Source organism: Tursiops truncatus, chromosome 9 (assembly GCF_011762595.2).
Source record: "Tursiops truncatus isolate mTurTru1 chromosome 9, mTurTru1.mat.Y, whole genome shotgun sequence".
NCBI classification, from domain to species: Eukaryota; Metazoa; Chordata; class Mammalia; order Artiodactyla; family Delphinidae; genus Tursiops; species Tursiops truncatus.
Window position 1 is genome coordinate 21,175,629 of NC_047042.1, and position 18,336 is coordinate 21,193,964.

Consider the following 18,336-nt stretch of genomic DNA (forward strand, 5'->3'; position numbering starts at 1 on the left):
GAGCTTACTTTCCAGTGTGGAGAGAGTCAATAAACAAATTAAACAGCATGCCAGATGAAAATAGGTTGTATGGTGAAAATCAAAGCAGGGAAGCGAGATAGGATGTGTTGGGGCAGAGTGGTGCTTACTGCTTAATAAGAAAGTCTTCGCTGAGAGAGGGCTATTTGAATAGAGGTCTGAAGGAGGTGAGGGAAGATAGCCTGTGAATGTGTTGAAAATGAGTGTTCTGGATATAGAGAATGGCAAATGCAAAGCCCTGAAGCAAGATCTTGCTTGATGAGTTCCAGGAGAACATCAGTAAGGAGAACAAGGTAGCTTGAAAAGGGCAGCACTTCTCACTACTTGCATTATATTATAGATCTATTTTTTTTTCTATTGCTTATCTCTCTCCTTCAGAATGTTGGCTCCATTAGTGCATGATCCAACGTTTTGTTTTTAACTGCTTTATCCCAAGAGTCCAAGACTGAACCTTGTTCATAGTACAGATTCAGTATATATTTATTGAATGAATTGTCATGCACTATAGACAAAACCGGCTATTCACAATCCTTTAACATGCTCCATGCTTTTTAGCTTTTCTTGTCTTGTTTATGTCCTCCATCTAGAATGTATCTCTGCTTTTTAAAAGACTATCCTTTAAGACACAACTCCAATAATACTGTTTTAATGAAACCCTGCCTGGTCGGCCATCAGCTAAACGCCATTTTGCCTTTTTCTGATGATTCTTTGTATTGTCATCACTGTTGAACAGAAAGCTCCATGGGACAGTGAGCATGACTTTGAGTCTCCAGGGTAGAGCACCGTGTGTAGCCTGGTGGCTAATCATATGTGCAAGGTGCTCAGTAAACAGTGAGATAAATAAGTATCTGTTGAAGGAAGTGAGCTACTTCATGATTTACCTTATCCAGTCAAAACTGCTATTATGTTCTATGGTAGTTTACAAAGTAACTCAAGATCCCTAGATGTTGGTCAGCATCACAGAATTTGAAACTCCTTTTCTGAATAGCAGAGTAACTATAAGCGCCAACCTCCTTTACAGGGAGGAATCATGGCAAAGGGAATCCATCTAAATGGTGTCCCCTTTGCATTATCCATGGCACTGTATACATGGGAGAGTGACCGGATCCTTTTCTTTGTCATTCAGTCCATGGTTTCCTCCCCCACCCCCTCTATTTTTAAGCATTCCAGATTGGTAATGCTGTTATTTCAAAACTAAGAGAATCGTGACCTTTAGGCTAAAACACTGCTTTGAATCTGCAATACATTGCTGATTGTTTACAAATAAATGTTAATATAAAGAAAGAACCAATATTTGTTGGTATCAAAAAACAATATGGCTTAACTTTTGCTTACCACCCATCACCTTAAATGACCTGGCTTTTCAGAGGACTGACAATTCAGGCAGAAAAATCACATTTTGGACAAACTGAATCAGAAAGTGTGAAAATACCTATTGCAAATGGACTGATGTGGTAACAAAGAGAAGACCGTGTATATCTGTTGAACAAAGAGGAAGTGGAAACAAAAAAATTCACAATTTGTATGGAAACACAAATGACCCGAATAGCCAAAGCAATCTTGAGAAAGAAAAACGGAGCTGGAGGAATCAGGCTCCCTGACTTCGGACTATAATACAAAACTACAGTAATCAAGACAGTATGGTACTGGCACAAAAACAGAAATATAGATCAATGGAACAGGATAGAAAGCCCAGAGATAACTGCATGCACTTATGGTCACCTTATCTTTGATAAAGGAGGCAAGAATATACAATGGAGAAAAGACAGCCTCTTAAATCAGTGGTGCTGGGAAAACTGGACAGCTACATGTAAAAGAATTAAATTAGAACACTCCCTAACACCATACACAAAAATAAACTCAAAATGGATTAAAGACCTAAATGTAAGGCCAGACACTATAAAACTCTTAGAGGAAAACATAGGCAGAACACTCTATGACATAAATCACAGCAAGATCCTTTTTGACCCACTTCCTGGAGAAATGCAAATAAAACCAAAAATAAACAAATGGGACCTAATGAAACTTAAAAGTTTTTGCACAGCAAAGGAAACCGTAAACCAGATGAAAAGACAACCCTCAGAATGGGAGAAAATATTTGCAAATGAAGCAACTGACAAAGGATTAATCTCCAAAATATACAAGCAGCTCATGCAGCTCAGTATCAGAAAAAAACAAACAATTCAATCCAAAAATGGGCAGAAGACCTAAACAGACATTTCTCCAAAGAAGATATACAGGTTGCCAACAAATATATGAAAGGATGCTCAACATCACTAATCATTAGGGAAATGCAAATCAGACTACATTACAAATATAAAAATCAAAACTACAATGAGGTATCACCTCAAACCGGTCAGAATGGCCATCATCAAAAAATCTACAAACAATAAATGCTGGAGAGGATGTGGAGAAAAGGGAACCGTCTTGCACTGTTGGTAGGAATGTAAGTTGATACAGCCACTATGGAGAACAGTATGGAGGTTCCTTAAAAAACTAAAAATAGAACTACCATACGACCCAGCAGTCCCACTACTGGGCATATACCCTGAGAAAGCCATAACTCAAAAAGAGTCATGTACCCCAATGTTCATTGCAGCTCTATTTACAATAGCCAGGACATGGAAGCAACCTAAGTGTCCATCGTCAGATGAATGGATAAAGAAGATGTGGCACACATATACAATGGAATATTACTCAGCCATAAAAAGAAACAAAATTGAGTTATCTGTAGTGAGGAGGATGGCCCTAGAGACTGTCATACAGAGTGAAGTCAGTCAGAAAGAGAAAAACAAATACCGTATGCTAACACATATATGTGGAATCTAAAAAAAAGTTTCTGAGGAAACTAGGGGCAGGACAGGAATAAAGATGCAGATGTAGAGAGTGGACTTGAGGACACGGGGAGGGGGAAAGTAAGCTGGGACAAAGTGAGAGAGTGGCATGGACATATATACACTACCAAATGTAAAATAGATAGCTAGTGGGAAGCAGCTGCATAGCACAGGAAGATCAGCTCGGTGCTTTGTGTCCACCTTGAGGGGTGGGATAGGGAGGGTGGGAGGGAGACGCAAGAGGGAGGAGATATGGGCATGTATGTATATGTATAGCTGATTCACTTTGTTATACAGCAGAAACTAACACACTATTGTAAAGCAATTATACTGCAATAAAGTTGTTAAAAAGAAGGAAGAGGAACTGGATGTGCTAATATAGTTCCACTTCACTGCTACCAAAGACTTGAAAGGCTTCTCCTTAGTTAATTGAAAGGCCAATTAGCAGGCCTCTCTAAGGGCAAGCAAGCCCAAGTCAGATTTTCTTTTATTTCCTCATCCAAACCCTTCTCTCCCTCTAATCATCAGTAATGTTAATGATGAACTCAAGCAAAGTATTTCTCATGGTAGAATGTGGGTTGCATTGTCTACTTTTCCTACTGGGTGGCATTTAAAATAACAGCACTTTGATAAGCTCATTGTTTCTCCAATTTAAATCCATTTTAACTTGGCTACTGCTTCACTAGTTGACACTGGTTTCTTGTCCACATTCCAACTATGGGCATAAAATAAAGTGCTATCTACAGTGTTCTTGCCTTTGAAACTGTCATCAAGTCATTTAAATAAAAGACATACTGCCAAATATTAATGAAGCTTATTAGAAAAACGCTATGATGCAGAAGATCCCTAGGATATAAAATTATGGTTTTATGCACTAATTTCGGTACCAGATGACTGTATTTTTTTTTTTTTTTTACTGAAATGCTCAATGATGCTCTAAATATTGGAAGTTCTGAGAAAGTGGAACAAGTGAGCTATCCATTTGCCACTTAGTCACATGTTCACAGTGGCCTTTTCTATTGGTTATTAAGGCCAGTTCTATCTCGAATCAACACTTCAGTTCAGGCTCCTGAAAGTCATTGGTGTGGTTCGTTGGTTTGTTTTCAAACTCACATTTTTATTTAATAGACTCTGAAATATCACACTATAGCTTTGAGTGAAATAGTACAGGAATCGTAATGGTTTAAGTTTTACAAAGTTACATTTCGGCAGCAGCTTCATGGGAGTTGTTTCATAAAATTAAAGAGTGGGGCTTGAATAAATATGAAAAACCCACCTGGAAAACAAACAACGACCCAGACTACAGTCGTCCTTCGTGACTATCCGAGAATTGTGCTTTCCGAGTTTCGAAGAGCTAGCTACTCTATTAATGTCAAGACTTGCAAAATTCTGCCTTATAAACATGGTTGGGAGGGGAGGCTATTAGTATGCCTAAAAAGTGCTCCCAGGAACAGGAAACTCAAAACCAGGCCTTGTTGAAACCATGAGCCTGAACCGGCTTTGAGGGGATCTTTCATTTCTGGGGAGCTATGAGATAAGTAATCATCATAACGGGAACTATGGTGGCAGAAGAATCATATCATTTGATTCTCATCACCATAGGGCCTGGGGCAAAAGCTCAAAGTCCTGTCCCTGGAGGAGGATGTTAGAAAGGCCCAAGGACCGCTGCTGTTAGTTGCCCGGTAATTTTCGGGGTCAGCACCACACGATGGCCAAGGACACAGCTCTCATCAGACACAATGTGGGTTTGGCGAACTCACTCGAGCCAGGTCCCGAAGTTACCGGTACTGCCATGCCAGAGTGGAGACCAACGTTTACTGGGTGGGGTGGAGACGGGGGCAGAAACCACACTGCTCCAGAGCAGCAGAGACGGCTACTCAGTGGGTTTGTACGGAGTTGGTAACAGGGAATTTTCTATTGAAGTGGATGACAAGTTGGAATCGCTCTGACTTTGGAGATTATAGGCATCAGTCACCAAGTTTTAACCTGGGAAAGGCATTCATGGGTTAGTTGGTGCTGCTGGGCAACGTTCAAGCCTGAACTCAAGTCCTGGCTAGTGCCCAGGCACCTGTTCTGCAGAAAAGTCTGGATTCCTCGAATCTAATCCAAAGTCACTGCTTGAAGTGAGCTTCCTGTGTCAGACACTAAGTCAGATGGTTTCCATCAACACACATAATCGTAGGCGTGCCTTCTCCAGGTCCTGAGGAGGGCGTGGTCGTGCTGTGACGTAGAGGATGTGAAAGTGAAAGCCCAGGTGAGTGCATAGTTTGTCTTCCTGGACCCGGCCCTTGAGCTGGGCCGCTGCTCAATGTGCCTGGGCCACCTCTGCCGCCGGAGCCTTCAGCTCTGCTGCAAGCTTGTCCAGGGCAGCTTTTTTGAAGTAATCTCACTCTCCAGGAATGGTGCTTCCTATTCGGACATTCGCAGATCCCACTTGAATCGTGTGTTGGAAGTCCACGGACAGGCCCGTGTTCAGCTCCACCCGGTTGGTAGGGATGCTCGGTTTCCTGCACAGCTCCTCCCAGAGGGGCAGTAACACCTGGAAGTCTGGGTCTGGTCCTTGACCAAGATCATGCCCAAAGCCCCCGAGGGTCATCAGTACCACGAACTCCGGGCTGGGGCACTTGGTGTTTATGTGTTCCACCACGGCCACCATGGGGGCAGGCCACGTTTGCTCTCCTCTCCGCTGGTGTTAATCTGGTCCATAACCTTTTACCTTTCGGGAGAACCTTTTTCCTGCCACGCACTGCTCACTTTGTCTGCCAGCTTCACAGAATCCACTGTTTCCAGCATGAAGAGAGTGGGGACAGCCATCAATCTGCTGACATTTTGTTTCTGTAGATGGCCAATGAAGTGCCATTTGATCTCAGGACATGAAGACAGAATTTTAGGATTTGATGCTTTTTCAAGCAGTTCCTGAACATAGCTCTCCCTGAAAGTGCGCTGCTGGTGACTGTAGGCCTCGATCCCCATGTCTGCAGGTTTGGTTTTGCTGACTGCTACTAGCTGGGGCTGGATGGCTGGGAGTTCCCGCAGCTGCCGCGCTACCCCCCTGCTGCACGCGCTTGTTCACTGCCCTCAGGGCGAACCCATCCCACAGCTCCGTGGCTTGCTGCCAGCGCTCCACATCCCCCAGGGACTAACGTCCTGGTATGGTCTTAAGAATAATGTTTACATAAGACAGGCAGTGTAATAGCCAATGCCAAGTAATCTGCAACTGAGAAATTTTTGAATAATTTCACCAAAGAGTTTTAAATCCTACTTAAAACAGTCAAGTGAATAGAGAGATACATACATTCAATTCAGGATCAAATGTTTTAACTATCATTAGCATTCTTTCCAGAGCATTAAGTATATCCAGGAAAATTCTGCTTCATCTTCATAATTTCTGTAATCAATAGGCAATGTCAGTTGAGCTCTCTGAATATTAATCCCACATATAGAAAAGAAAGGGAGCATTGACACCTAAAACTCAGTCATATGTTCATCTTTGTCAACTCTATAATTTTAGACTATTTTATATTCAAAGGACAACATTTGTAAAATAAACTAATTTTATTTATGCTTGTAAAAAGCATTTTACATATTTTCACCTATATTACTGTTATATAAGCTGTTAATTATGAAGACAGTTATTAAAAAATGAGTAATGGCTTCTGATCCTTTGGCTAATGAACTTAAGTAGAGGCAGATACCTTTTAGTACTAAAGTGATAATACTATTTATTCATTTCTAGACACTATACTCCTGGTTTGCCAAGCAGTGGTAAGATAGTTCGTGAGGTTTAGATGTATAGATTATCTATTGTGAAACCCAAGTTGTATTAGATGTGGTTCTATATACAGTAATTTAGAATTATTCCAGCCTATATGGTAGGTAATTCACTCAGCACTCATTAGGTTCTATTACCAGGTTTCAAAAATGTAGTAAGTTGTTAAAAAATGATTATTGACGCCTTTCAAATTATGCAATGGAACTTGACCCAAAGGCAAGTTCTGTCTCCATCTCTTCCTGACGTATGATCTCTGGTACGCTGCTTAACCTTACCTCTGTTTTTAATTCTGTAAAATGGGTTAATATCAACACCTTTTTCATTGAATTAGTGTGAAAAGCAAATGAAATATTTTATGTCAAAATATGTTGTAAAGTGTAATATAGATAAGAAATGTCAGTTACTATCATTATTGTAATTATACTACTGTTGGCCCTTTTGTATGATATGTTTGTGTTTACTGGAACATTTTTATGATCTTTCCTGCTTACTTTATTAACCTTCTATAAAAAATAATAAAATATTTATACTTCTCAGATTTTATTTGAGTTTCCAGTTTATGAACTTAAATTTTCAATATGTATTTTAAAAGCAACATCAGCTCTACAATTCCCAATTATTTAACAACTATTGGTATAGTTAGATTTTTGGATTCTAACTTCTTGAGTAGAAGAACATTGGGTGGAATATGACATACTGAACGTGGTGTTTATAAGATATTATTTGGTTGGAATAAAGATGCTGGGAGTAGAGATACGGATGACTAGTTCATGTGTAAGGTGGTAAGGATCTGGACCAAGCAGAGCATTGGAAAGCAACAAAATTCAGTGAATTCAAACTAAATTACAAAGGAAAATCTGACAAGCTAAATAATAAGCTTAATGTAGACAATGAAAGAAAAATGTTAAATTACCATGTAATGTTGATTACCTGGAAAATGGTAGTATCAGTGATAGAAAGATGGCATTTGAAAGGATGAGCCATGTTGAGAAGGAAATATGGCCCAAGAAACTGACCTCTGTTTTGGCCATGCTGGTGTCTGAAGTGTTGTTGATGGAATATTTTGTGGATCATAACTTAAAAGCAGTTTAAAATATGGAAACACAAATCAAAGATGAAGATGTAGTTTTAAGTGTGATGAAATGATAGCAAATAATGATCATGGCTAGTAACAAATGACTTATTTATGTTATGTTATGACTGATGGCAACTGACTTATGTTACTTATGTTATGACAAGGGTTATTTTAAATGCTTTCTACACACTAACTCTAATTTTCACATCAAATAGTATCTCCAATTTGCTGATGAGAAACCTGAGGTACAGAGAGGCTACACAACTTGCCTTATATTACACAGCTAATAAGTAGCTAAGCTAGAATGAGAATGGATGAGCTCTTCCAGGAAGCAAAATAGAAAAAGAAAAACAAAAGATGGAATGAAAGGCAATTCCCATGGGCAGTGGGAAAATGAGAAAGAAGGAAACCAGATTCCAGGAGCAACTAGAAAAGTAGGAAAAGGTCAGCTGAGCTTTGTCACAGAACAAGGCAAGGCAGAGTTTCAAGGAGGAGGGTGTGGTCTACAATGTTAAGTACTTCTGAGAGTTCAAGAGCAATGAACTCCCAGCAAAGCATCTGGATTTGGGAGTGCTGATGAGACAGAAGCTTGGGTAGAGTGGTGGCTTCAGAAGCCAAGCTACAGAAGATCAAGGGGATGGATATGAAAAGAGGGAAGTAATAGGTAAAGAATAATTTTTCATTTTTGCCTATGAAAGGTTGTGACAGAATAATAGTATAAAGAGACTAAAGGGATAACTGAAGTTTTTAAAATTAGAACTTCATCTGATGCATGAGAATGTTTCAATGTAGTAAAGAAAGAGGCAAAGATGAGGACACATAGTATCTTTTCTAGACCATAACTCCAGGTCAATAGAGGTAGAATACCTTCGTAAGTGCTCATATACTGATAACACATTTAGGCTTTTTTTTCTTCTTTTTAAATAAAAAAATAGTCAGTATGCAAACCCTTGGCACTTTTCAAAAATTCTTAATTTGGGGCTTCCCTGGTGGCGCAGTGGTTGAGAGTCCGCCTGCCGATGCAGGGGACAGGGGTTCGTGCCCCGGTCCGGGAAGATCCCACATGCCACGGAGCGGCTGGGCCCGTGAGCCATGGCTGTTGAACCTGCGCGTCCAGAGCCTGTGCTCCGCAACAGGAGAGGCCACAACAGTGAGAGGCCCGCATACCACAAAAAAAAAAAAAAAAAAAATCTTAATTTGTTAAAGGATCAGAGGGGGCCTATTAATACAAACACAGTATTACATGAAATGGGTGTGTGTGTGTGTGTGTATATATATATATATATATATATATATACACACACACACACACACACATATAGGCAAGCAAAGCAAATTTAGTTGAAATGGAATTTTGGGAGAAAACCTCACCCAAAAAGTTGCAAATTTTATTTTCAAATGCTAATGTTTTTCTTAAATTAAAAATTAGAGGCATTTAATTTGCGTATAGAAATACGAAGGTCAAGAATGAAATTTAGGCAGGTAAATTTTAGCTGCCCCCAAAAGTACTATGAAAATTATTCAATCATGTAGGACAAATAGCTTTGGGTATATTTTGCCTAGTGAAGGGCCGATTACAAGACAAGGAAATGGACACAAAGCTTAATAACATAAAAAATTCAAGTTCTATCTATGTGGTTGTCAATTTAAAACATCAAATATGGATTTTCCAACTTGAATAATAAAGAATAGAAACAAAGTAACTAACACAAACAAAATAATAAAATCAAAATATGTATGAAAAAAGTTATAAAGAATAGAAAAAAGATATGTTACTTTTTGATATAAAGAAATATATCAACTGAATTGTTTGTGAACTGTCATGCACAATGTTGTGAACTGTCATGCACAATGGCCAGTAGGGCATTGTTCGTTTACTTTTCTGCATTTAAGGCTGTATCCACATATGTTAAGCAACATCTTTTTTTTTCAGAGGCAAAAGAAATCATACACCTATTTGCTATTGTGTCAATTTAAATACTCCTGATACTACAATGATTTTTTAAGAATGACTTTAAAAAAATATTGCATTTATGACCTAAAATTACAGAAAGCTATGGGACTAGGAGCTCTGGAGACATGGGTTAGCATGGAGACACATGTCAACCTATACTAAGTTAACCCATACTAAGATACTGTTCACTTTGAAAGGCCTCTCCTCCATTTGTCTTAGAGAGATTAATTAAACGGAATGTTTCTGTACTATTTATCATTCAGCTGAAGCCTTGGTGCATGGTACACAGTGCAATGACAGATTGATTTTGTAACTGATTCTTCTTCAAATAATACTGTAATGAACCCACACTGCCTTAAATGGCATTAGTACAATAGAAGACTTTAACCAGTAGCTCAGGAGCCACCTACTATGTTCTCAGAATGAATATTATTGCTATTGACGTTTTGTTAGATAGGATGCATTTTACAATGACATATTAATAGGATGTCATGCAGATTAAGTATTTATAATGCCTCTTTATTGCTTTTTTATGACTTCCAAAGATATAAAAACGATGCCTTACAGCTCCCCGAAGGAGGTTAAAAGAAAATAAGTTATATTATGGAATTAAGAAGGCACACTAATGTAACATGTTCATTTTCTATAAAAATAACTTATGTCTTGGCCTTGGTTCAGGACTCACCTATCAAAATAAGAAGTATCTTGGAAGTAGCAGCTCTGACTTATCTTAAATGTTTGTGTGGTGGTGATGGGAGAGAGAAGAGGCACGATGGACACAGAAGAAGAGTGGAACTTTGTAGGACAAAGAACTTGCTGTGGAATTATTATATTATCAAGAAATGAAGAGGGCACAGAAAAAGAAGCTGAGTACGAAGACGGACATCAGTTATAATACAAATTTCTCACAGCTAGCCCTGGGCAGCATGATCCGTAACTTTGAACGTTTAGAACTGGCTCCATCAGTAACAGTTTATCAGTGTTAACAAGGGGCATGTCCACACATGGCCTCGTGGCCTCTGAGTTGACTGTTTTTCAGCCTATTGCCTTTTGCTTGGTGACTTTAACCATCATTCTTTTCTCAATCAATTATAGTGACTGTGTAGTGTGTCCAAGTCATGCTCCAAGATAATTAAATGTTTAATGTTGTTGTTTTTTAGCTACGTAGTTTCTTGTGTATATATTTATTAGAACTATTAAATTAGCTGACTTTGCCTTTGGTGGTATTTATATTTTGATTCTATTAGATTGTATTCAACTTATTGTGGCTGTTTCTATCAGAGGATAGGACATTGATTCCCAGAGTTAATTGTCAGGCATACTGTTTTATCACGGATGAACTTTATCCAGTTTGCTGATTTGGGAATTCTATCTAAAGGCCACAGTTTTATACTGTCATTAGACCAATATTTATAATTTTGTGGCTCACAATTGTCCATTTATATTATTTTAGAGCTGGAGAGGACCTATGACATAATCTAATTTACCGTCATATTTTTGGACAGAGGATACTGAGGCAAGAAAGTGAGAAGTTATTTTCACAAGTTTCCAAGCCAACTGTTCTGGTTACCATTTTGTGTTGTCTCCCACTTGGAATTAAGTGTTTGCATTTTGATTTCACACAACTGAGTGAAATCATTAAATGATATGACCTAGCATTAAGTGAGAGACATCATCCGGACATTTGTGGGCTAGAGGGCCAATGCACATCCAAAATGAATCACGTTAACTGGCATATACTTGGCAGGGTTGCATATTGTGCCGTTTTCCCAAAAATAAGAGTTGATGATAGAGGTCACATACCCTGTTATTCCTTTTATTTCTTACAACCACTGCTGTCTATAGAATTTAGTCATGCTATTCACACTGGGTTCTTCCTTGGAGGGTTTCAAACGTTGATCAGGGGTATTATTACTAGCCCATTGAGTCCAACTGAATCACATAGTTCCTTGCTCACATACACACACCAGTAATTATAGGCCTAGAGAAGACTGGACATTATGCCAGAAGCTCGTTTTAAAGGATATTATCATTCTCAGCCAATTAGCTCAGACTCTATTATATTCAGAATTGCAACTGTTCCAACAAGGATTAAATGTACATTAAGATGCTAATAAATTTAAGACTTCAAAATTAGAGATTTTTTTCTGTTCTGCTTCTACCTCATTTCTGGCCCATTTCATTTTAGTAAGTTTTTAACTTTAGAATCAGTTTGCAGGTACACAAACATGTGCTTCATTTTGTGGAAGAAATGGTCATTTTTTCTCCCTATCTCTTTCTTCTTCTCCTTCTTTCTTAGCACTGATTTTGCTTTGCTTCAACAAGTTCTTATACTTCCCTGGGCTCACTCCAAAACACATTCTTCTTTTAAACCTTTCCCATGATGGAAGCTTTGCTATTTCCACAATCAGTCAGAGAAGATATTTCACTGCATCATAAGTCTTTGAGTTGGGTACTTCCACAGATATGTCCCAGGATGCCCACTGGGAAGTTTCTTAGGTGTCCATCTGTCATGAGTGATGAAGAATTATCTACAATACTTTGCTGTTTTTTTTTTTTTTTTAGTTTTCAAAATCAATATTTATTATGAAGGTTTTACAGTTGTGTTAATAAATATACATACATAATTCAATTAATATATTAAGCACATAAGATTTCACTAGAATATTTAACTCTGTAAAATAGATGCTCAGAAATTGACAATAAATTCAAATTACATTTCTTGTTCATATCACTAACAGATAGTCTCTTTTACAGTGTCCCTTTGTCCCCTATAGCTATTACTTTGGATGGAAGTGTTGTCAGATACAAACTTGTCTCTTTTCCCTTACATTTTCCAAGGTGCACAGCAAGCAATGAATAAAAGCTTATGTATTCCTTCTCTTTCACCAAATTTTCGCCCAGTAATGAAACTGGGTGTGTAGAAATAAAAATTCATCTTTTACGTCGCATTTTAGTGTTGAAACAGATGCAATTAGTTCCTGTCCTTCTTCCATTTACATTGAGGGGATTAGAGAAGAAGCTCTTTAAACATTCTGAGATCCTTATGTTGGTTTCTACATGAATTCCAAGTGGTGTTAATAGTATTTTCAGAAAGGGTGCTTTACTTACTAGCTGAGAAGAAAATGAACTCTGTAACCCTTCGGGTATATATCATAAAACAGAGCTGCTAAAAGAATTTTCTATTATTAACCTATCAAACTCTTTCAGAATCTACCTATCAATGGGAAGTGGGCAATTTTGTTTTCTTTGCCTTGGCCTCAGCATATACTGTCAATTAAGCTAAAAAAAGCTCCAGAAGAAGCCATAGTAAAGTTAGTTGCAAACCAAGAGGCATTCAACTATAAAGAAGAAAACGTGAAACTTTTTTTATTAAGAATTTGAGCAGAACTTAAATTCTAACCTCAGAGTGAGTAGCTACTGCTAAATCCCTAGAGATTTTATAAACTATATTGAACAGCAGATGAGCAATCCGGGATGCTGGCCGCAGAACTGATAAACTCTGAATCCTGGAGCTTTGCTGTGTGTTTTTTCTTTCTTTCTTTACTTAAAAACTAGATAAATTAATACTTTCCCTACTCTTGTTTCACCCATGATTCTCCAAGGAATACTGAGTCAGCTTTCCTTCAACAGTTTTGAGACACTCATAAAGGTTCCACATATGAATTATTTGCTTTGCTTTTTTCCCAGATGGCATAACATATATTGTTGTTTGCTTCTACAGACTGTCAGTTCTTTTGGAATTGAACAGTGCTGCATAAAACAACTACTGCATATTGATTGTTTTCTTTTACATCTATTCAGGCTGATTTTCCATTCTATAGATTAGTGGCTTCGCTATCACACGCTTGTAAAAAGAAAAAACTCTTTGAGTATTGAATGGAAATTTATTTGTCCTTCTTGTCTTCTTCTCACCCTCTGCAGGGAAATGTTCACTCTAGTGAGCTTTCAGAAGATGTAAGGTTACACCCTGCTGAGCCAGAACAGGAGACTATGGAAGATTAAATGCCAACAGTGTATTGTTTCCATACCAAACACAAAAATTAGCCATTGGCCTCCACCTAATGGTTCTATAATCTAATTAGACAGATTGACAACACCCAGAAGGGAAAAGATAAGAATGCACGTCAGCGTCAGCGTAGTAAGTTAAAATGGAGAAAGTGGCAAGTTAAGATGTTTGAGAATGGAAAATCACCATAACACTAACTTATAATTGAAGCATTGTTTTGCAGTTTTCAAAATATTTTTATAGTCACTATCTCATCTATCTTATACTATGATGCCAGCAGTTTACTGGACAAGGATATCAGATACATACTTGGGTGTTAGATTATGATGAACAGAGTATGATGCAAATTCTCAGTACTGAACTGTAATGATCCTCTTCCTGTAATTCATTTTTCTCTGAGGACCTCATTCCTCACTTCAACATCTCAGCTACGTGAGCAAAGGGCATTCAGACTTTTTCCTTTGAGTAAAAGAGACATCATATGCTTGGACTGATGTAAAATCTTTAAAGATGTTTCTACATCCTATGTAGAAGTGAATTCTCTTGGGATCACTTCTTCAGATATACTACATTCCTTCTTGTGTCCCAGGCTTGAAACTAAACCAGAAGGCAGTCTGGAATTAGGAGCCTCAGAGATCTGCCCTGGGATTCTACTTCATTACACCTTAGTCTAACTAGTTAGGTCAATTTTACGTATACATAGATTTCTTTTCACAGAACATAGTTTCATTTGAACTGTAATGATCACGTGAAATCTTCTGAGGGCTCTAAGTTCTGTGTTTAGATAACTTGGCTATCTAAATGACATACTTGACAAAAATTACTTCATAGGTCTTCTTGTTCCAAGAAGTTTTGAAACACCTTTATAATTTGGTACTTCTTAATAACAAAAGATACCATTTATTGATAAAAAAGGGGAAATGGCTGCAAGATATATTTGCTGGCTTCCTCCCAGCAAAACACTGGGTTATACTGTAAGGAAAAAAAAAACACGCATAAAATATCATGCGTTCTGTGTATTGACCTTGAAGCTGTCTTTTTAACCAGCCAGCCAGAGGTATATAAGATATGCAGACAGGGTATATGTTAGTGAAAACGGAATGTATTGTTCTCTTCTAACTAGAACTTTCCCTCAATGTCTTTCTCCATTAATAAAAAATATGGAATTTGTTTAACAGAATCAGTTCAACACATACATACACACACAACACATATAACACACAGAGTTAGCAGCGGTGGTGGTGGGGGGGTGAGAGGAAGAGAGGGCAGGTAAAGGAGGAGCACATAATGCCACACCTGAGAGATGGTGACTTTATGAGCCATACGGTTCAACCTCCAGCCAGAGCAGAAACACCTGACAAGTGACCATTTAGCCTCGCCTTAAACCTCCAATGCTAGGGAGCTAGCGACTCTCCTGGAAGGAAGCAGCACAGTGGTCAAGAAGGGGTTGAATCTCAGCCTTACTATGTACTGATGATGTGAGCTTGGCTAGTTTCTTAACTTTTCTGGACTTAAGTTTCCTTATTTACAAAATAAGAATAATGGTATCTACACCACAGGGTTATTGTAGAGATTAAATCAGATATTATATTTTAAGAGTTTGGCCTAGTGCCACGAAACTCTCAGTGAATGAATATTGTTATTAGTTAGACAACACATTCCGTTGTAGGGTAGCTCTGTCATTAAGCTATTTTAAAAAATAAATCAAAATCTGTCTCTGTATAACTTTCCCCCATTTGTGGTTGTTCCCCCATCTGGAAAAACCTAGAAGAATCTGATGGAAAACAAGGCTGCTCCTTCTTCCTTTCAGCAGCTGTTCAGTGCCTGAAGCACCATGCATTCTCTGTGTTGTAGACTTTGGCATGTAATTCTTCCCCTCTCCCATCCCACTGAGCTGTTAACAGTGTAGACTTTGCTGGCAATATAAAATGAATCCTACTGCTACCACTTCTTCCTGAAAAGGAATCAAAAAGGGAGTCATAAAATAAAACTCAACAAAGAAAATATAAATTGTGGAATTGAGAACTTAGTTGTCTTTGATGAGAGTTTATAGATGTTGAACTTTATGGACGTAAACCTTACATAGAAGTCATGTTCACATATTACCTAACTTAGCCTCATTCCTCATGTCTTATGAGTTATTAAAACATTAGCTAAAACCCTCCAAACTTGTTTCTCCTTCTGTGTTAAAGGTGCCACAGTCCACTTAGTTGCTCAAGCACGAAACCCAAACAAGCAAACATACTGGACTCTTCACTCATCTCATCTGCTCAGACAAGAAAACACTGATTCCACTGTCCAAATATTTGCCACCTCACTTCCTCTTTCTCCTCCCATGGTTGTTAGAGCTGAGATCCCAAAAGATGGATGCCCAGCACACAGCAGCCTGGCAGCAAAGGCCCCGAGGCACTGAGTGCCAGGACCTCACTCTCTTCCTGCCTTCTGACCGCCAGCCGCTTCTTGCCACTCACTGAGCCCAACTGGGAGCTCTAGGGCAAGAGAGCCCGTTGGTGGAGTCCATAGAGGGAACTAGAGGAGGTGGGTTTGGAGTGGAAAATGGAAGAGATCCTGCACATTTCTTAGCTTCTCTTCTGACTCCTGTTTCTCTACAATGCATACTTCATACAGACTCTGGAGTTAACTTTCTAAACGTGCACATTTGATCAGGTTGCTCCTCTACTTATAACCCCTCCATGCCTCCTAAGCACGTTTTATAGTTCCCTTCCACATTAAGCTCCTGGCAGCCTTTCACCTCAACTTCTGTTCCATCTTCGGTCTCTGTTGCCTCCTAAGTTTAAGGGCATAACAAACAGCCCAGGGTTTTGCATGTCCCCAAGATTTGGGTTTATACGCTGGTCCCCTACCTGGCACAGCTCCTGGCTCATAGTAGAAGCTCCCATCTGTGCCTGCAGAACAAATGGAGGTCTGCACTTTGGCACACAGTACTCCCCATACCTCGCATGCCTGATAAATTCATAATCTCCCTTCAGGTCTCTGAATCATGCTTCCTCTGTGAAATCTTCCCTGGACTCTCCCTACACCCCCTCCTCCTGTGAGAGACTTACTCCTCTGTTCTCCCTAAGCAGTCTGCACACATCTCTTTTAGTATTTATCTCCAGGTGCCACTTGAAGTTGTTCACATGCTTCAGTTACTTTACCAGACTGTACGTTCCTTAATGGCAGAGGCTGTCTTATTCATCCATGGGCCCCCAGGACCTGAAAGGATGGCTGATGCATGGTGGGCACACAGCCTGTTTATTGAACAGCATCATCTATGGCATGGGGGGTAAACAAATAAAGTAATTTTTTTCTACAGTTACTATTTTCATGCCCCTGGGAAAATTCTTCACTTTTAAGTCACTTTTGGCTATCATATGTCCGGTCTCATTAATGCCTCAACTTCCTAAACTTGATTTAAATCTCTTTTGCTCCTACCGTCCGCATGGGTTTTCCTGGGACCCTGACAGCTCTGAGGTAGGGGAGGCATGGTCTGCCTCTGGGGCACTGCCTCCCCCTTGACTCTTCAAGGTCTAGTTTTTCCAGTGTGTTATGTGCAGAGACAAGGGTTTCTCTATTTAACTCTGCGATGGCGTTCTTTTTTGGCGTAGGTTGTGGCTGTTTGTCTAGTGAAAGAGAAATGGCCACTGAAGTGGCAGGTGCCCGGTGGCTGGCTCTCTTATGGAATCGATCTGTGGATTCATCCTAGGGCCAGTGCGATATCTGGCTCAAGCTTGACCCCTTTCATTTCCATGGTGCCCAGCCTGCACTGCCCAGCCTGTTGATGCTGGCTTTCCTTGCCCAGCAGGCAGCTCTCTTGAGTGGTACATGGAAGATAGTGGGCTCCAGTCAAGGTCTCTTCCCCACGGTCACTTCGACCACAGAAAACTCGCACAGCCTTGCCATGCCAGATACTTGCCATGTCTTCTCTCTCTCTATCCTGCCATCTCCCCCCGATTCACTTCTCTTCTCTTCTGACTGGTAAAGGAAGCAAGTCCACTGCCTGAGCAGATGTCTAATGTGGAAACCAAACCACCAACTCCCCTTCCTTTAGGCAACCCCAATTTCAATGAGTGATGCTCTTAGGGCCTCTCCTTCACTTGGACTGAGATGGGGAAAGGGAGTACCCCTCTCTTTCTCATGGGCACCACTGGATTACCTCTTAACACAAACGCTGCATCCCACATAAGAAGAACTACCCTGGAGATTCTCTTTTCCCCTCTCCAGCTTCCGTTTATACAGACTAGGGTGAGAGTGGAGGGGCTGATTGTGGTGGGGTCATTCCACAGCAGCCTTAAGGGAGGCTGACAGGCCCTAGAGCCAACTCTGTGAAGAGTACCACTCAACATCCCAATATAAAGTTTGTTGGATAAATGAATGATCAGGGCTTCCCTGGTGGCTCAGTGGTTAACAATCCACCTGCTAATGCAGGGGACACGGGTTTGAGCCCTGGTCCGGGAGGATCCCACAAGCCGTGGAGCAGCTAAGCCCATGCACCACAACTACTGAAGCCCGCGCACCTAGAGCCCGTGCTCCGCAACAAGAGAAGCCATCGCAATGAGAAGCCCGCACACCGCAACGAAGAGTAGCCCACGCTTGGCGCAACTACAGAAAGCCCGCGTGCGGCAACGAAGACCCAACTCAGGCAAAAATAAATAAATAAATTCATATTTTAAA

At 39.7% G+C, this 18,336-nt stretch overlaps 1 protein-coding gene and 1 pseudogene across 1 annotated transcript in view; both read right to left on the reverse strand.

Annotated features, from left to right (window-relative positions):
- Nucleotides 1–18,336, reverse strand: part of MAGI2 (membrane associated guanylate kinase, WW and PDZ domain containing 2) — a 1,339,714-nt gene that overhangs the window by 288,514 nt on the left and 1,032,864 nt on the right. The gene's annotated exons all lie outside the window — the stretch shown is intronic.
- Nucleotides 5,143–5,981, reverse strand: LOC101324889 (pyridoxal phosphate homeostasis protein pseudogene; annotated as a pseudogene).